This window comes from Haliaeetus albicilla, chromosome 10 (genome assembly GCF_947461875.1).
Source record: "Haliaeetus albicilla chromosome 10, bHalAlb1.1, whole genome shotgun sequence".
NCBI lineage: Eukaryota > Metazoa > Chordata > Aves > Accipitriformes > Accipitridae > Haliaeetus > Haliaeetus albicilla.
Window position 1 is genome coordinate 41,992,860 of NC_091492.1, and position 18,532 is coordinate 42,011,391.

An 18,532-nucleotide genomic window follows, 5' to 3' on the forward strand; every position below is an offset into this window, starting at 1 on the left:
GTCTTACAGTGCTTTGCAAGAGAAGAAACACTTACGTCAATTTTATGCTCCCGCCAGTGCCAGAGTCATTGCTATAAGCTCAGCTTTCAAGACCAAAAACAATAAAGATCAAGGCCTGGGGACTTCCTACACACCCAATAAGCTTCTGGCAGATTCTGAGTAAAACGTTTACTTTCATAACGAACAGGAATTCTATTTCAAGAAAATAGCGTAAGCACGCTCTGTGACGTATACCACTCAGGCATGTACATCCCAGCCTCCTGACATTCCTGTCTTTAGTACATTTCACACAATTCCTTAAATACCAAGCTGCAGAAATCACTCTTGCTACAAATGTGAGACAGATCTTCAAATAAAATTCAAGCAGAAGAAAACTTACCAAGCTAAAAACCAGTCAGCCTTCAGAAGCAGACTGAGCACTGAGGTTTTACTTTTAGTAACCATTTTAGCTACAGTTCTACAGTGTACATCAAGACCTACATACTTCAAACTAAAGCTTCTAAAATATATAAATTGTTCAGGTCCTCACTAGAGTTTTCCAACAGTGTTTTATCAACATCCAGTTTTCTTAACAGATCTACTACTCTTTGTGCTAACAAAAGCACCATAAAAAAGCTAAATACAAAATGCAGATCAAACTAGAGTTTCTAAAAACATTCAGCACATGTTCGGACTCTTTTTTTAAATTTTATTTTATTTAAATTTATTTCAACCAACTTCAAAAACTGAAGCTGACAGGCTTTTGAGAATCCACTCTACTATCTCTCCAGGTTTTTAAACTTACTCATTTCTGTACTCTTTCTTATCTCCCTGACATTCAAAATATCAGAAACCACCAGAGGCACATGTGAAATGGCTTCCAAACTATTTCCCCTACTCTACAAAGTCTGTTGGAATACCTTGAGCTGTCAATTTATACCTATTCAGAACAAGTACAGTAATAAAAATACTAGCAATTTTGAAGAGCTGCATTATAAGTTTACTTTGCACATATTAATGAATTACACAAGGAACAAAACTAGCTTCAGAATCATGTTTTAGAACCTATATTGCTACCCAAAGGAAAGGAAGAAGGGACAAAGTCTCTTTAGGTGAAAGTGTGAAAGCAAGGTGACCATCCTGAGCAAGGCACCAGACATTCCTGATCCTTATCAGAGGAGTACAATGTGCCACAAATTCCCTAGAAGTTCCAAATCAGAAACCTGAATCAGACTGAAGCATCTATTGCATTAAAAAAAATAAAGTTGGAAGCACTTAAAATTATTTATGCCTTGGGTGTAGTATAAAGTGAAAATGCTTTAGCGATGTACCCACCAACTAAGTATGAAATACACTTCAGATGGACTAACTCAGCTACCTACCATTTAGGGTTTGAGGTTTTTAATTTCCTCCTTTCCTTTCCTTGGTTTTTTTCAGGCGTACAAACAGTACCACCAGAGACAGTGGTAGCTGCAGCAGTTTTCCGTCAGAAAATTTCAACACAAACTTAAATAAGACATATTCTTTTCATCTTACTTTATAAAAATTAGAAACGCTTTAAAAGAATGCAAATCTGTAATGGTGCTCTCACCACACTATGCAGGAATTGTTCTCTCCTTTTCACAGTTACCTTTTCAGAAACCTTTCTTGCCTTTACAGGTGACTGATAGCTGCCTCAGTTAGGATGTCACCTTCCCGAACAGAATATATAGAACACAGCTGCATTAAGGCCAAGGTCTGAAAAACGCTCAGCACTGTGGTCTTGAGCCAGCACAACACTTGAGCATATACTTTAAAGAATATTTCCACTATATTCACTGAGAGAGACTGATAAGCTAAAACCAAAATAATTGTTTAAATAAAAGGCTTCTATTAATAAAAATACAAAGAAAGCAAACAAAAAAATCACTCCCTAATTACACAGTGACAAATATTCAGTGCTATTTCCCTTAATTTTATTTTTAATCTGTTCTTGGTGTTTTGATCCCTACCTTTTAAGAGCAAGGAAATTGGTAAAGAAAAGCACAGAAGAAGAAATAGCAATGTCATATTATCTTTTATAACAAAAGAAAAGATCTATGTCCTTCTCCTAAGAATTGCAGTATTTTTTTTCCCCATAACAAAGAAAAATCTTCAAATAAAGAGTATTTACATTACTCAAACTTTCAATTTGGCACCTAATCACCTGCAACTGACAACAACTGTCTTTCCAATGTTTCCTCTGGGATCTTCATTACCTTAAATAACCTTTGAGATGCCTAAAATGTAGCTGAATACCTCGTCAATGTAATATTTAGGACCTTCCATAATCTTTATGAATGCCAGTCCCTCAGTTACTATAAATGACTTAAAGGAAATAACATTACATTGAATTTACTTATACATAAAAATCAGATGAGGATTATGAAAACATGACTATGTTTAAACTACACAATGTTGGCAGCAAATGGAGAACATCTGATGGATTTATGTATTTTTTCCATTTGTTAGTAGGTTTATATAAATACCCAGTGGAAACTGCGCTAGTCTGCACTGAAACTTTAAAGAGATTATATCCATACAAATAATCTCAATGAAAAAAATGCCAATGTATTGCAATTCATAGCTGAGTTTTGAACATATGTACTAAATGTACGTCTGTGTACAAAGTCAAACTGTACCTTATAACAGATTTCAAAATACCTCATTTTGCATGATGACTGTGGAAATCAATTACTTCAGGAAAATAATAATTAAAAAAATGTCAATAACAATTACTTTGGGATTTGGGGGGGGGCATCAAAAAGAATCTACACAAAAACTTAAAAGAACATCACAAATTTTTTTTCCTTATTAGAGGGATATTCCAAAAATAGTTTTAGGATATGGATTTTATTGTTATTATTTTAGTGATTTGAAATCATTCACTGAAAAGCACTTTTATGTTTTGAAAAACACTGGCTGCTGTGCAGTGTACAGTTTCTAAGCTAGGTTTAGTCCCAAATACTGCAACCTACTTATGCACCCAGAAAGTGCAATAGGAAACAGATGACAATACTGACACTAAAGGTTACTTAGAAGGATGTGGTGAAAATTTGAGAATCCTGTATTTGTAAACATTGGTCCTAAACAACTGTTTTAGAACAATTTCAAGGATGAGAATTTTTTAAATACTTATTTCTCTACAGGCGAGCTTGAGCTCCCTTTCCCTGCCACCGGGCTGCTGGCAATCTCTTCTCTCCTTTAGTTTATAAGCAATTGTCCATAAAGCCACTGACTGTGTACAATTAATTATATTTTATGACCAATAAACTGTATTGCTGTTCTAATTCCCCTCAAAATTAGGGCTGGGATCTGAAAACCCTTAACTCACAGTTACCCCAAAATAGCTTTACCAAGTCTGATCTCAGAAGAGAGGCAGCAGTAAGCCACACGCGTTAGGAAACTAGACAGTCATACCATTGAGACTAATCACTTGTCTGATGTGGACTATAAAGAAGAGGGTATGAAAAGGCTACGCACAGATTTGGAACATAAGAGTAAGTGTGAGCATAATAAAATAGTTTCCTTTAAATTTGTCTAAAGCAACAGGACAGTTATTAGCAGGTCACAGCGGTGGTCTGGACAGGAGATGGCAGCACCTGGACACACCTACAGTCAATAACACTCTTGAACAGGTGAGAGTAAATTAACAGCCCAGTATGAAAATTACCTCTTCTAAATAAACTGGAAATAAACATCCTCAGTGAAGTTCAAATTTGAACAAGCTCCCACAATCACCACAGACTGAATGTAATGGGAAGAGAGAAGAAGGGCCTTCTGCTTCGGTTTTAGAGAAGTCAGACCTTTTGTTCGCAACGCATAGTGGCCTATGCATTCTCCTTACAGGAGAGAAGTTATGCACCTTCATAGTGCCTGGACCTCCAGTACATTTCTCTAGGACATATAATAGTCCAATTTAGGAACTAAGGGGACCTGCCAGGCAGCTGTGTTAGCAGAGAAAGCTTCTTCATATATACCAAGAGAGCAAAGAGGACCTGGAACTGAGACTTAATCAATAGCAGAAAAAAAAAAAAAGGAAAAAAAAAAAAAAGAAAAGAAAAAAAGGCCAGGACACATTTTCTGGCCCTTGGGGAAATAGCATGTTCATACGGTAAAACCTCTTCATCCCAAAAAGGAAGGCTTTGTCTACACTGATTTACTGGAAACGGCCCTTGGCTGCGCTATCCCCAGAACCTCTCCTGGGCATTGCCTTGCAAGAGTGCTAGCTGCCACTGCTCAAAGCCAAGTAGCGAGCATGCAACAGTAAAGCAGTCTGGATGATAGCACGCCAGTTCTTGAGATCATGACCTGTCTGGTCTAGTAAGTAGCATAGATACAGTCTGAGAGGCAAAACACTTATGTGGCATTTCTCATGCTTGCGAGTTACCCATAACATACTCTCTGCCTGCCAGATGGACTCTGAACATTGCCCAAGCTGAAATAAGACAAAGTTAAGTTATTAAGAAGTACAACTTCAGTAGTTCGCAATGTATGTTCAAGAAACATGGCATAATTAGTAACAGTTTTTGCAGAAACCACAACTAAACCAAAGGAAAGCATTTCCAGACATGAGACAATTCCAGAGTTTTCTGGATACAACAGCCTTCCAACAAATGGTAAGCAGCACAAAGCTGACCACATTTCTGTACTAGGCATGAAACTCACATAGTTGGGTTTCTCTACGCTATGGCCTCAGATGCAGGCCCATAGTCAAATATGTGACCCAGCAACCTAGAGCCTATTTTGTGCTCTACAACTCCATGTATTAACCACTGGTAATCGAAGACTTGCTGCCCAGCTGCATCCAACATGTGCTTTGTGTTAGAGCTGGAGAGAGGATTCAGCTGGCACTGAACTGCAGCAGTCCCTTCAGCAGGATCTTGTTTGAAGGCTAATGAAGACCCAGCTGAAACCACATGTTGCAGCCATTTTACTATAGCACACAACTTGAAACATCTTTTCTTCATGTGACACTGTCATCTCATGAACAAGGGAAACTGATCCTGGGAGAAACCTGGTTACACAGGGAAGACAATCTGTTTCTGTAGCTGTTTCTGCCCAAAGTCACAAATTTTTCTATGGCAGAGAGTAAGAATACAGGAGACCAAGTTGAAGATTAAATCATATTGCTTTGGCAATTACTCCTTTTATCTTTCTTTTGTTGTCTCCTTCTCTTCTCCCCCCCCCCAAAAAAAAAGAGGGCAGAAGAGAACATAAGTTCCCAGAACTACCCAGGTCTTTTAATGATTGTATTTTATAAGTCAACATGTTGTCTCACATATTCTGTTGGATTATTTTTTTTTAAATGTATGAGATGCATGCACAGAAACTTGGTATAAATATTAATTACCTTTAGTGTTTTTCCAGTGGTGGAGTAAAGTACTAAGATAACAGTTTCACAATGCAGCAAGCATTTAGATAACATTATCTAAACACTTTCTGTGTTACAGACTTACTATCTCAACACTTCCTCAGTTGTCATCAACAAAAACCTCTTGCCAAGGCTAATATATGCCTCACTATTGAGATTCTCTCCCTGATCCCATCTCTAACAACCTTCTATTCTTTTCTCTGTATAAATGTATGCACAAGATGACCTGCTAGCCTGGAGGGATACTGGAGTTTATACTTCAAATGGATACATCAATCTGTAGCATGACAGGGCTAACAGCAGCATGAACACCTCCAAGAAGTCAAGGGGAAACTGCTGCACATCACATTAGCTAACATTTTGAGGAGTAATTATATTGTAGTCTCTCTACGTACTAGACCTACTTGAAGTCTTCACTGGAGGAAAGGTCACATACAACGTACATAACCTTTAATATGAACACAGTACAAAGTGCTCTGCATTTTCTGCACTGGCTGTTTATGATGTCTTAGATTAAGATAGTTTCCATGTTTGGTTTTTTTAATGACCTTAATAAAGATGGACTGGACAATATACAGAACAATGTAACAGGGCTTACACAGTCTAAGGAAATTATACTGTGGAAGTGGCTCAAGCTTAGGAGGAGAGAAGTTTTCACTTTAGGAGAGAAGATCACCGAGCTTTTGCCATATGAGTTCTGCAGGGAAGAACATGTTCTACAGTAATAGCCATCTCGTTCTTTCCCTGAAACCTATACCTATAAAGATAAGCATATTTCTGCAATACTTAAAGCAGTGTTTAATATCTAGTTTGGTTTTTATTAATGGATTATTTAAAATTTATAAGTAGCTTCTCCAGTGTACTGGCATTGTGAGATTTTCTTCCATGTACAACTGAAGTAGCAGTTTTATTCCTGTGATCCTCAGTGAAATACTACACCATAATAGGTGAAAATCCCCCATAAACAGTCAAAATAAAAACCTTATTTTTCTATATTAAATGTGTTGCATGTTGAGCATGGAAATTTATTGATTACTAGCTGCACATGTGTATATAATATGGCTTGTCAAAATACGCTGTTCCGATCTAAAATTTGCTTCTTATTATTTTTAAGACGAACTGAAGAAATTCCTAGACTGTTGATGGTTACTAAAGAAATAATCCAAAATAACACAACATCCCTGAATAATTAAATTCGGCAGCAGGCTGCCATGACCACTGCTACGTATTTCTTTTCTCTACATCTAGGGACAAATCCTGCTGTTCATATTGGTTAATACCAAAGGCAACATGGAGTAAGAAGGAAGGCTGAAAGCCCCTGGATCAAGGATAACGTTTATCCTCATACCATATACACACAAATATGGGACAATGACAGATGGCACGAAAAGGTTGGTCACTACATCTGCTAATATAAAAATGAACCAGTTAAAATCAGAGTATGGCAATGCAGGTTTTTTTAGTTAACACTTCATGACTAGAAGCACAACCCATTGAAAACAACTTTACACGATTCCTGCTCTGCAAATGGGACGTCATTCATCTCTGTAACAGGATGCCACCTGCAGATCAAACTACAGGAATCCACACAGTAGATTATGCGCATCTTCTTACTAATACTTAAAACTTATGAACACTTAAGGCACTTCAGGTTAGAATATATACTGTCTGCAGACAAGATTAGATAAACAGAGAAATAGTTTCCCTCTAACAGAAATGCAGACCACTTAAAAAAATTTTATGTGCTAAATTACAGGTTTTTTTAAATAAAATCCAGTTTTTACTAAATCTAATCAATACCAGATAAAATGGACAAAAAAAAAAAAAGAGAGGAAGTCTCATGGATCTATGAAATAAAATTTCTGCAATGAAATCACAACCAACATTTTTCCCTTAGTAGCAGGTAAGTGATGTAGTCAGCACTATACCACAACATGTAGCTCAAGGCACTAATGATTACTGAAGGCATGTTTTGTTTTTTTTTTTTACATTGTGTTACACTTCAAAATAGTGCTGATTTAGAACTACAACTATTTTGAATTATTTCAAATGTCAGTACCAAAAAATGGTTCTGCAAGTTCGTCATATTCATTATGAATATAAATTCATTGTGAGAAGACACAGGATCCTGCCTTATTTGGGAAACACAGAAGTTGTTGTGACCATATTTCTGTTTTAATACAGGATATAGACATTACAATAAAATATAAAAGCATAAAAAAAAGAAAAATTAAGGTTATTAAAGATACATTCAGGTTAATGCTGAAATAAACACACATTTTTCACTTGAAATTCTGAGCGTCTTGAGATATATGTCCTTAACAAAAATCAAGAACTTGCTTGTATCTATACCAATATTACCAGTTATTCTAAAAACAACAGCACCAACTGGTAATAACTCCAAAATGAATTATAATTAACTAGAAAATTGTCAGAATGGATGCAGTCCTTCTTGCTTTAGCATACTCACAATACCAACATGAGAAAAAATTGCATATACTTCTAAAATCACTGCTGTTATCACCCTTCTGACATCTCTCTCTCCTTGTCTGAATCACTGCATTTTCACACAGTGTTTAAAATGGACTCCTTTGGAAAATTCATTTCCATAGAAGATCAACTACTCTTTAAAACAAGAATGCAGCCAGATAAGTGTATATATTCAAAGTGACACATAACTTATTCATGGCACATGAATAAGTTACATGGTAAATTACATGCAGTATCTCCAAAAAAGCCCTCCTTTTGTGCTGTTAGTCTTAGCGTTTTATTAAATACCATACAGGCACAGAATCACCTCAGAACTGTCATGAGCAGTTGTGCTCTAGAGATCAGGACTGAAAAAAAAGAATCCTTTTGAATATTAATAACCTAAAACTCAAGAACAAGCCTGACTAGCACTGATGGAGGTTCATCAACCAACTATTCCATTTCTTCAGCCTAAGGCATAAACTGACCTTTTCTTAACAGCTCCATACTGCAAAGTTTAAACCCTGGGTCTCCTTAAATTTAAGCTTTCCTTGGTAATTTTATCACAGGTAATACAGCTATCAATTACTTAGTCTCACAAAGTGAGCTGTATTAGAATCATTGACTGGCACAGTTGCACAATGATTCATCTGCGGCTCACAGACCCACATATAGCTAAAGCTTCCCCTTACTGCCCATAAAGATGCCTTCAGCAGTCATAAAGTAGGTAAAAATATCATCCTTTCCATTAATATTTGTGTCATGCTGCTCTAGAATGAGCAGCTGTTGCATGCTGGCAATTGGTGGGCTACTGAAATGTCCAATACCAGGCATCTATTCTGCCGGTCAGCTGTGCCAGGTACGCTCTGCTGGGCATCTTAACCATGAAAGCAGAGTCCTCCTACTGCTCTGGAGAAAGGGGAAAGGGCAAGGGAAACAGTGAGAGGTTCGACATTTGATACATGACAGGCACTAGCATGTATTGAACAAGTCAGCCTGTAGAGTCTGGATGACGGAAGTGTGTTGACCTTTTTCAAATTAAGTTAGCGTAGTTTTCAATATTACACCCTAATTGCACTAGTTGCATGTTAAGTCAAGGCAGTGCCGCAGTCACGTTGAGCTTATAAACAGAAAGAATACTTAACACACAGAGGTATGTAAGAATATCAAACCAAATTTACATTAGGAGCTTCATTTTCATAAATTAATACCACTCTAGGATTAAAGCCACAAGTCATTATCAGTCCCTTGGTAATCGTGTTAGACAATTCTTTTCTACGTGCTTGTTGCAGAGTTTCACTCAAAGCCACGAACAGGTTTGTCACCACATCTTTGCTCTGTATCTACTAGATTCAAAACTGCTCATTTTTTAAAAGTCTTTTTACATGGGATAATACAGATTTTTTTATAGCAAAATGTCAAAAATTGCCTAAATTCTGTCTTGATGGTTATGTCACAATTAGCTGTGAAAGCTAAAAATTTAAGTTAATCTGTTAGGATAATCTGTTTTGCCTTAAAATGGCCTCGATCTCAACAGCAATTTGTTAGAAATGATTACTCTCATTTAAGTAACCCCTGTAACTTAGAAGAATACAGCGAAGTAGATAAGCATTACTGTATGTATTTTTATAGGGCTACTATGTAATTATGTATGCAAAGTCTGAAATACCATATTATTCGTTTATATAATACATGTGGCCCTCTTTGTACAAATAACACAGCTCTGAGTTTTTCAGTAACCAACAAAACATTTTCTAAGTGTGGGAACACCTAGTTGAAACAACTGCAATGGTACTGTTCAGACAAGGCTAGAGAGACCTAAAAAATTAAAAAATACGAGAACAAAACCAGCTGTGAACCGTGCTACAACAACCCTAACCAGAAGGTATGAAGTATAAGGAGAAGTAATAGGCAAACATAAGATGATTCTCAGACTGGTAATAGCATGAGGAAAGAAAGTGAAGTAGATAGTAAGACACTGCCACTTAAACACTCCTGCTTGTATCATGTGTTTAAATATAGAAAGGGATTGTGTACAGCTTTAAAATTATTTTGTTCAAAGACTGTAAGATCGTTGTACATAAATCCTAAAATTAGGGCTCAAAAATAATGAAACTGAGATCTCATAAAAGAAAAGACAAATGTTTCTTATAATAATAGAACCTAACTTTCTAAAAAGCATGCAGTCTTCTTTTTCATTGCTTTTTGACTAATTTGAGAAGCACTGGCATGGTAATATCAATCCATAGTAATTCACAAGTTAAGAGACACTACAATTAATTTGCCGTATCTCAATTTAAATTACTTTTTCGCTCAGTCATAGAGATGCTCTCCAGACACGCACACAGGCTCTGTCACCACAGTTAAGATACCAGACCACAAATACATAGCATACTTTTGACGTATAAGTTATAAAAATAAAAACACAGCATATCAAATGCCACCCCTCTTCTTAGCAAGGCCTCTGAACACACGCTTATTTTTGCTGTCTGCTAATGTAGGTTAATGCACCCTTCTTCCCTTCACCCCCATGAAAGCTGAATGCTATTATCCAAAGTAGCATTATATTAGATTAAGGCCATTCAGAAAGGATATTCTTGAAAAAATATGGCAAACTGGGAGGCAAAGAAGGGACATAAGCCCAGACTTTGTTGTCATTAAGTTCACCAAAGATGAAATTACATTTATCAGTTTCATTCACAAAGCAAGTACATCAACAGGGGGAAATGGGGTTACTTGGTTTCTTCAACACAGAAAAAAGAGGAAGAATATCATTCTCAAAATCTAAAAACTATAAATGCACTTTTATTTGTGCTTTCAAACAGCTGCTTACCATAGGCACCTCAAGGGAAATGTAGAAATAAAAACATTGTATCATGAGCTTTATGTCATAGATTCACACAACCTTAAAAAAATCCAAAGTCATCAAGTGCTAAACCCGTGTACCCATTTTCCAGTATGAGCCAATTTTTAGCTTTTCTGGCAGGTAAACTTTAGCATTGGGAGCTCTCCAGTGAAGAAGCAGCCATGCTCTTAGAACATGTAAGCTAGTTAACTTCTGACCATCTTGTATCAATTAAAAAATGACAACTAGAAACAGGATTTGCAAGTGCTGGAAGACCTGATTCCTCTCTGTGTTCATGTCTCCCCCAAAACAAATCTTCTGATACCTTTACTGGATTATAAACTTATGATAATAACCCAGTATTTGAATCATAGAACATGAAGAGATATGAATCTTGATGGAGAGCTTTAATATTCCTAGGACTTGCAGCTACACTCTTAAATTTGGAAGGAGGACAGCCCTACTGTAAAATGAATGCCTTTGGAAAAAACCCCAACTATACCTTGGCTGAATTAAAAAAAAAAAAAAAAACAAAAACCCCAAACAAACCACAAAGCAAAATATTTAAATCTCTCTCTGTTTCTTCATACTGCACACCTTGCTTAATTACCAAGGACTAAGTATATGATGTCCTTCACACTTCTATTAAAGAGCACAAGGTTTAGTGAGCTACACAGAATGGACCCAAATTTTTGAAAGACCTGAACCCCATCCATTTTACAGCATAGTTTCAGAGAAAATTTGTTATCCTTTGTTGTATTGTCTGTAAAAGAGACTGCAAAAGATGTAAATACCTGCTAATATACATTTAAATTCATGCTGTAAGGCTGCTACCAGCTGTCCTTTAGGTGGATGGTTGCACAAAATTATTTCACATGCGTCCATTATGCAGTATGATCACAATTAATGGAATAAATTTTATGACTCAAAACAATATTAAGCAACATGTAGAAAATACTAAAACCATGAAAAATGCATTAATTTATTCATTGCCATGCATTTGTGATCTTTCCACTTTCAGAGTACAGTTTAATTGACTAGTTTAGAGACCAATTAATCCCTTTACATTTAAGTCAATCACTGAATCCTCTCCAAATAATTTAGCTTCTACATGCTGACTCCCATTTGATGTCCCTGGAGAGTGAATGCAGTTGAAACAGGTGGCACACAAATCATGTTTAGTAATAGAGAAAGAACTGCATTAGCAGGGATATGAAGTATTAAAAATAAAGACTCACAATTCAGTCAACCATATTCACTCTCTATTCTCTAGTGCTCCAGCTCCCAATAATATCCTGAACGTTTTCTTTTTTTAAAATGACAATTACAGGTCCCAGATAATTATTTTAATTTTCATTGGTTTCTAGTCCTTGTCTACCTACTGCTCCTCTCTTCTCTCACTATGGTTCTACAGGCTTTTCTCTGTGTCATCTTAGTTTTCTGCTCTTCTATCTTTTATATATGTAAGTTAATGCTAAATTGTTCTGAATTAATTCTGGAAGAGAACGTCTTGTTTACTCTCTCATTTCTTGACTTGAAAGCCCAAAATTTCAGGTTCTGTAATAACCACCTTCCTTCTAGGATTACTATTCTGTAATCGGGATTTCATTTCTTCTTGCCAAGCACACGTACCTAGTTTAAGAAATTTAGGCACACTGTATTGCTTCATATCACTTTATGGAGAGTATAACTTCATTTATTTATGAGGTACAGGAACATAATTTGGTATCAAAGATAGGGAGAGCTGGATCTGGCAGCTAAGGAAATCATTACTCAGATGGGTGACAGAGGTATTGGACATCATCCCAAACCAGTAAACTACAGCAACACAATCTTAAGGGGGCGGGGGGGGGGGAGAGAAAGGTTTTAGCCTATTAAAAACACTCACAATCTCACCAATATTAGAACCGGATAGGACATTTTACTTTCCCACAAAATAAACATTGAAGGGTATCAGAACAAACATGGGATTTCTCTATTTAAACAAAAAGGTAAATCTGAAAATGAGTCAAGGAGTTCACCTTTTCTATAAGCTGTCCAATCAAGCCAAAAGTTTGAAAAGAAAAATTATTTCAAATGAACTATAGTTAAAAACATGTCCTGAAACCACATGAAGCTTAAATGAATAGAAATTAAAGGAAAATATTATTTCTGTACATCAGTCCAAGATTTGTTGTATTTTAAACATTTACATAGACATGTGATAAACAAATTATCTAAAAACTACAGAAAGTATGTTCCAAGAACAAAATTCAAGAAAATCAGATGAGAATGAAAAATAATTATTCTATCACACTAAATGCAATATTTCCTGTTTTCAGTTCCACCAAGTAATCTTGTAATATAAATTATTGCTTCCTGAAGTTTTTCCCTTGAATTAAGAACAAGTTTCTGTCCGAAACTGCTGCTAAAATGAAAAAACCAAACAACAACAACAAAACCCAAAACAAAACAAAAAAACCCCCACAACCCAAAAACCCAGACCCACCACCACACACAAAAACATTTCTGTGGTGAGAAATATTTTATATAAATGCCTGGCATACCAATTATGTGCCTTTGCAAGAAAGAAACTACAAATAGTGCTGCAGAGTAGGCTTAACCAAACAGAAAGCTCTCGTGAAGAGCACCCATTCATGTTGGGACACTCTGAAACAAAATGACCACCAGAGAAAGGAAAAACAGTATCATTATTCATCCTCAATCTTTAGTTGCGATAAGGAGTTACTGATTTCTCCTTTCTGAAACTCTTGAGAACTTTGTGCAGACCCTAAGCAGGCTTAGCCTCTTTAAAACCCAGTGCCTGTGTCTTGGCCTGTATTGCCATCTATACTGCTGACTCAGGATCTCTGCCAGTTCAAACAATTCCTTAGGCAGGAATGTGCTGCAACCATCAATTTTGCGCTGAATTCTCACCCACGTAGAGAAATGAAATGGTTGAAACTTTAGGCTGCTTCAGTGATGCTAGCTACTGCAATGGCACGTGTTCATTTGCAAGTGAGAAACAACGCAGTTCAAAATGACTACAATCCAAAAACATAAGCAAAATTAAAGAGATAGCTTAGTCAATTAATTACCATGCAGAAAGCACACTACTCTTGCATGTATATAGACATTCTGTATTACATGTAATTCTGAGCTTCAGTGGACAACGCAAACCCACACACAAATCACATGCAGGGAAAAAAGATGCAGTTTGCCCTGATCTTCAAACCAGTGTCACCAGATGAAGTACTGCAAGGGAATCTAAATGAAAGGAAAAGCTGAACTCCATAAACTGTATGTGCAAGCTATTATAAGATAAAGTAGCCATGCTTACACATACCTCTGAAGTGTTTAGATTGTACAAGGTTCACGAAACTTTTCTGAAAACCCCTAAGACTTCATTATTTCTAACAGGTCACTGAGATTTGGCAGGATTTTCCTCAAGGTCAGAAACATTCTCTTCATGCTTTCAATTAAATACTGTTAAATTTTGACTGAGTTATAGGGTGAAGAAAAAATAAATAACTACTTCCCAATTCTGGTTCCTCCTCCCCCCGCCCAGTAACTTGACAGCCTGCCAAAATTTCTGAACATTTAAACTCAAGTCCATGCTACAGCTATTACCATTACCGTCCTATTTCTGAAGGATCCAGAAACAGAGAAAACACAGGTGTTACCAGTAAACGTGGGAGAAGGGAAATGAGTTAGACTGAAATCACACTGATATCCCTCAGTATAGTCTACAGCTTCAGGATCCAAGTTTTTTCAGCCTAGCCTATTGAGAACGTCTCACACCATAATTAATACAATGGAACCAAAAGAAAAGAAGCTGTACATCCATTTCCTCTATGCTGTTTTTTTAAACTTCTCACTTTTGCAAGTCGCATTAAGCAATGTCTCATCAGCTATAAAGCACACACACACAATTATTTAGAAGCTATTTTGACAGATAAAAAAAGCTTTACCCCCAAGGAATCAACTTCCACTGATCCACATTGCCCCTCTGAAAGAGCCTATCGCAACTTTGTCTAATGCAACATTGTTTGTTTAGAGGTACATCCTCAATCAACAGCTGACATGTTATGGTTTATACTATTGTCATTTGCTATTCCTCTGGAGCTCAGAAAGAGCAAGGCAGCCTGAGAACATATTTCTTTGTCAGTAGTTCAGAATTCCTGGAATGGTTCAAGAATCACTCCTGCGAGTCTTCCCAGCACCTTTATTACCAAGGAAGAGAGCAAGTGCTGTTGTAAAGAACAGACAATTGGAAATTGATACTGAAAGGAATGGTCAAAGATCACCCCTACCAAAAAATTCTCCCACAACGTCAGCAAGAGTCTCTGCTCCCCCTTCAAACTTTAGTCTCTGTATTGGCACATCTTTCCTTCTGTGGTGTGGACAATTATTTTATGCAATGTGCAGCCTCAACCAGTACTCAGTCTGCTCTCTAGAGCTAGGTATCAACCCTGAGCTGTCTGGATCCACCACATCTCAGCAGTTATAGTGTATGTTTTATCCTGGTATCCCTCTGCTCCAAAAGAAAGAGAGCTAACAGCAGAAAATAGAAATTTCTTGGTAACACTGAACTGCTCTTTTTTCACCCCTGGCACCTGAAGACAGGCAGAGTCTTCACAATATGGTGTTTACATGCCCTATGAAGGGGGGAGTCGCTTCCTTTTGAAAATATTCTGGTAAATGGTGGGACTGTTCACCAGTCTGATTTCTATCAGGAAACATGAGAAGGTTTTTGAAGATGTGAGTACAATAGGCTGCATAATCTTAACACTGTTCCCACAGAGATGTCAGGCTTCCATCACGCACTTAAATAGCTGTCTGCATATAGACCTTTATCAAGCTCCTTTGTTTTAGCACAATCAACTACTGCATGAGATACATTCAACTATTCTAGAAAAAAAGGACATGTAAATACACGTAAGCAGAAGAGCAAGAGGAAAGTCAGACTGAAGGTTATAATGTGTGGTCTTTTGTGTGGAATTGGTTGGTAATACTAGGATTGAAAATGAATGAAAGGAGTAAAGAACACACAAATTATTACACTTTTTGCTTTAGGGCATGTGATTTCCTCAATATGCAGGCTACCCACCCAATTTAACTATTAGAAAAACACAAGCCTTCTTTGTCGATGCTTAGTGACCTATTAAAAAATTCCACTGTAAAATGAGACTGTTTTCAGGTGTTACAGAAGGTCTTGAGAATCAGGGATACCATTATTTACAGATGGCAATAGATACATTGCACAAAATGGTACTACTGAGTTCCTTTATTCTGTCTTAAAAACGTTTCTGACATGACTGTCATGGAAATGACAGAACTGGCCTATAGAAATGTCCTTAACCTTCTTGCTGTTCTATTGGTAAGTCCACGCTTGCATTTTATTCCAGAACTTAAGTCTAAAATGTAAGAGGTAATTGTTTGCACAAAACTGGTGCAGAATGGAGTCACACAATGTTGTTTAAAAGCATCTGTAAATTCACTCCATTCTCAACTTGAGGGGGAAAAGAGGCAATGCTGCCCTAGTGACATCACACCTGCATCTTTACTACTTAAACCCTGTTACCATAGCAACGGCTACCATCTCAGTGTCACTCTACACAATCACTAACTGGAAATGGAGTGTATCACAACCCAAACAACTATGTACTTAAGACAGAATGAGGAAAAGTCTTGTTTCACAAGGGTTAAAACAAAGGCCCTTGACTCCCTCGAGTGCTTTTGTTTTGTTACCATGGACTTCTACATACCTCTCAGTAAGCACAACTGAATTTCAGAGAATGTGCTAGTATTTGTGATCACATCCTATGCTAGACGAAGAGCAAAATGGGTGCAGATGGATGTGGTTTTATTTTTAGGCAGCATGTCTACCGTTCTTTGAGAAAATCCAAAGCTTGGAAAGCAGTACTACTGGTAAGACCTCACTGTGGTGAAATGCAGTGCAGTTTTGGGAACATCTAAAATCCTCCATGTGTGGAAAAGGCTTTGAGTTAGAATTTCTTGATAAATAAATTTTTATTTTTCCATTCTTTTCATGACAGATGAAAAGTACACAAGAGTATACTGAGTACATAGGTACATAACTCTGAAGAATATTTAGTCCAGAGATGTAATCAGCCAGTAGAAAATACTCAGCAAACTCTAGCTGTCTACAGTCTTTTGTTTTCTCATGAGGTGACTCAGATATTAAGTAAGAAATCTGTATATGTGCTTCAATTTTAAAGCATGTCGTCTTATGACTGATACATGAAGGAAATGTATTAGGGATGACCTGAAAAAATTTTCATGAGTGTCATTATCTTCTACAAGTGATTCTGAGTCAGATTCGAGGAATTACTTTCAGATTTACAAACTATTTGTATTACGATGGTGGCATTTTTACTGAGGCTAAAATTTTTGGAAACCTTTATGCTAGGTGTTTTTGAGAATCAGGCTACAGGCATCTGTCTTGTGCACACAATTAAAAGACAATTAAAAGACTCCTCTCTTTTCATGTTTTAGTTTTACCAATACATTAATAATAATAATAATAATAATAATAATAGTATTTACTTCAAAAAGATGTGGCTTTATTTTCCTTCAAAGAATAATCATTGGGAAGAAACAGCAGATTTAACAGAACAGCAAACTTCAAAATGGCCAAAATACAAGAATGCTTAAAAATGCTACAAACCACTCTCAAGCAAGAGTTTTCTTTAAGGAATTAATCGGAAGGAAAAGATTTGCTTAGTAGTCCAGCTGAGAACAAAATTCTGAATGGATTTGACTTTTTTTGGGCAGGCAGAAAGTATGAACTGTAAAGCAGGCTACCAAGTTAAGGACACACAGAAGAAAGGAAAATGTTAAGCTTGTAAAATATAATTCTTCCTTCTTTTTAGTGAGGAAAAATCAAGTTACTTATTTTGGAAAGTATAGTGGACAGTGGGTAGTTTTGTTTGTGAGGGTTTGTTGTGTTTGGTTTGGTGGGGGGTGGGTGTCTTGGTTTTTTTTGGAGAGGAGGGTGGTTTGGGTTGTCGTTGGGGTTTTTTTTGAGACCTTGACTCTAAACCTAGCCTGGCAGACCTTAGTAGAGTGTTACTGCTTGAAGCCCCAAACCTCTCTTCCCACTTGTCATCTTTATTGTTAACCTTGTCATAACAAATCCAACAGATTCTATATTTCTTAACATTTCTCTGTGCATGCGAGAAATACAGAATTCCCTTGTACAGAAAAAAGACTAGAGACCTAATCATTCAGTTGCACAGTCAAACATAGAGCACAAGTTGGACTTGCATTGTGCAGAGGTCCCACAACCATAAATTTCTTAAAATAATCTTTTTTTTTGATACAAGAGCAGAGCATAAATAGACACTATTAGGCTTAAATATCCTTAAATACCCTTAATCTCTAGATTCAAATGTAAAATATGATTACATTTTTATTTCATAACACAGCAGATTCTTCCCACTCTCAGAATCACATACAATTACTCTTCATGAAGATCATCTTCCTATGTTCTTTCCCTACTCCCCACCTCAATAATACTGGGTACAAAAGAGGGAAAAATAAACTTTGAATGCTGCTGCATCTCAGATTGGACCTTCTCTCCTCTTCATGGAAAATGAATGGACTTTTCTAGTCTCCGTCACTTCTTCCCCCCACAACTCCAAGCTCCTCCATCTTACTAAAACAAGGGCTGACAAAAGTGGTTGTTTGTGGGGTGTAACCCCTGTCTGGTGGATGAGGCAAGACCCCACCTGCATCTTCCCCAAGTCTCTATTGTGCCAATAAAGTAGCAATATAAGCACACAACAGCAAAGTTATGCAAAACAACAGATGCCAGGTGAGGCCAGGGACACAGCAGATACAGG

The 18,532-nt window shown here is 36.8% G+C and overlaps 1 protein-coding gene across 2 annotated transcripts in view; it reads right to left on the reverse strand.

The window, feature by feature from the left end:
* Positions 1–18,532, reverse strand: part of MED13L (mediator complex subunit 13L) — a 204,317-nt gene that overhangs the window by 60,486 nt on the left and 125,299 nt on the right. Inside the window, exon 1 of one of the 2 annotated variants that reach the window (XM_069795323.1) lies at positions 8–147. The exons of the other annotated variant lie outside the window; for it this stretch is intronic. The gene's annotated coding sequence lies outside the window, so the exon portion shown is untranslated. Of the gene's footprint in view, positions 1–7; positions 148–18,532 lie in introns of those variants that run through there. 2 annotated transcript variants of the gene reach the window in all.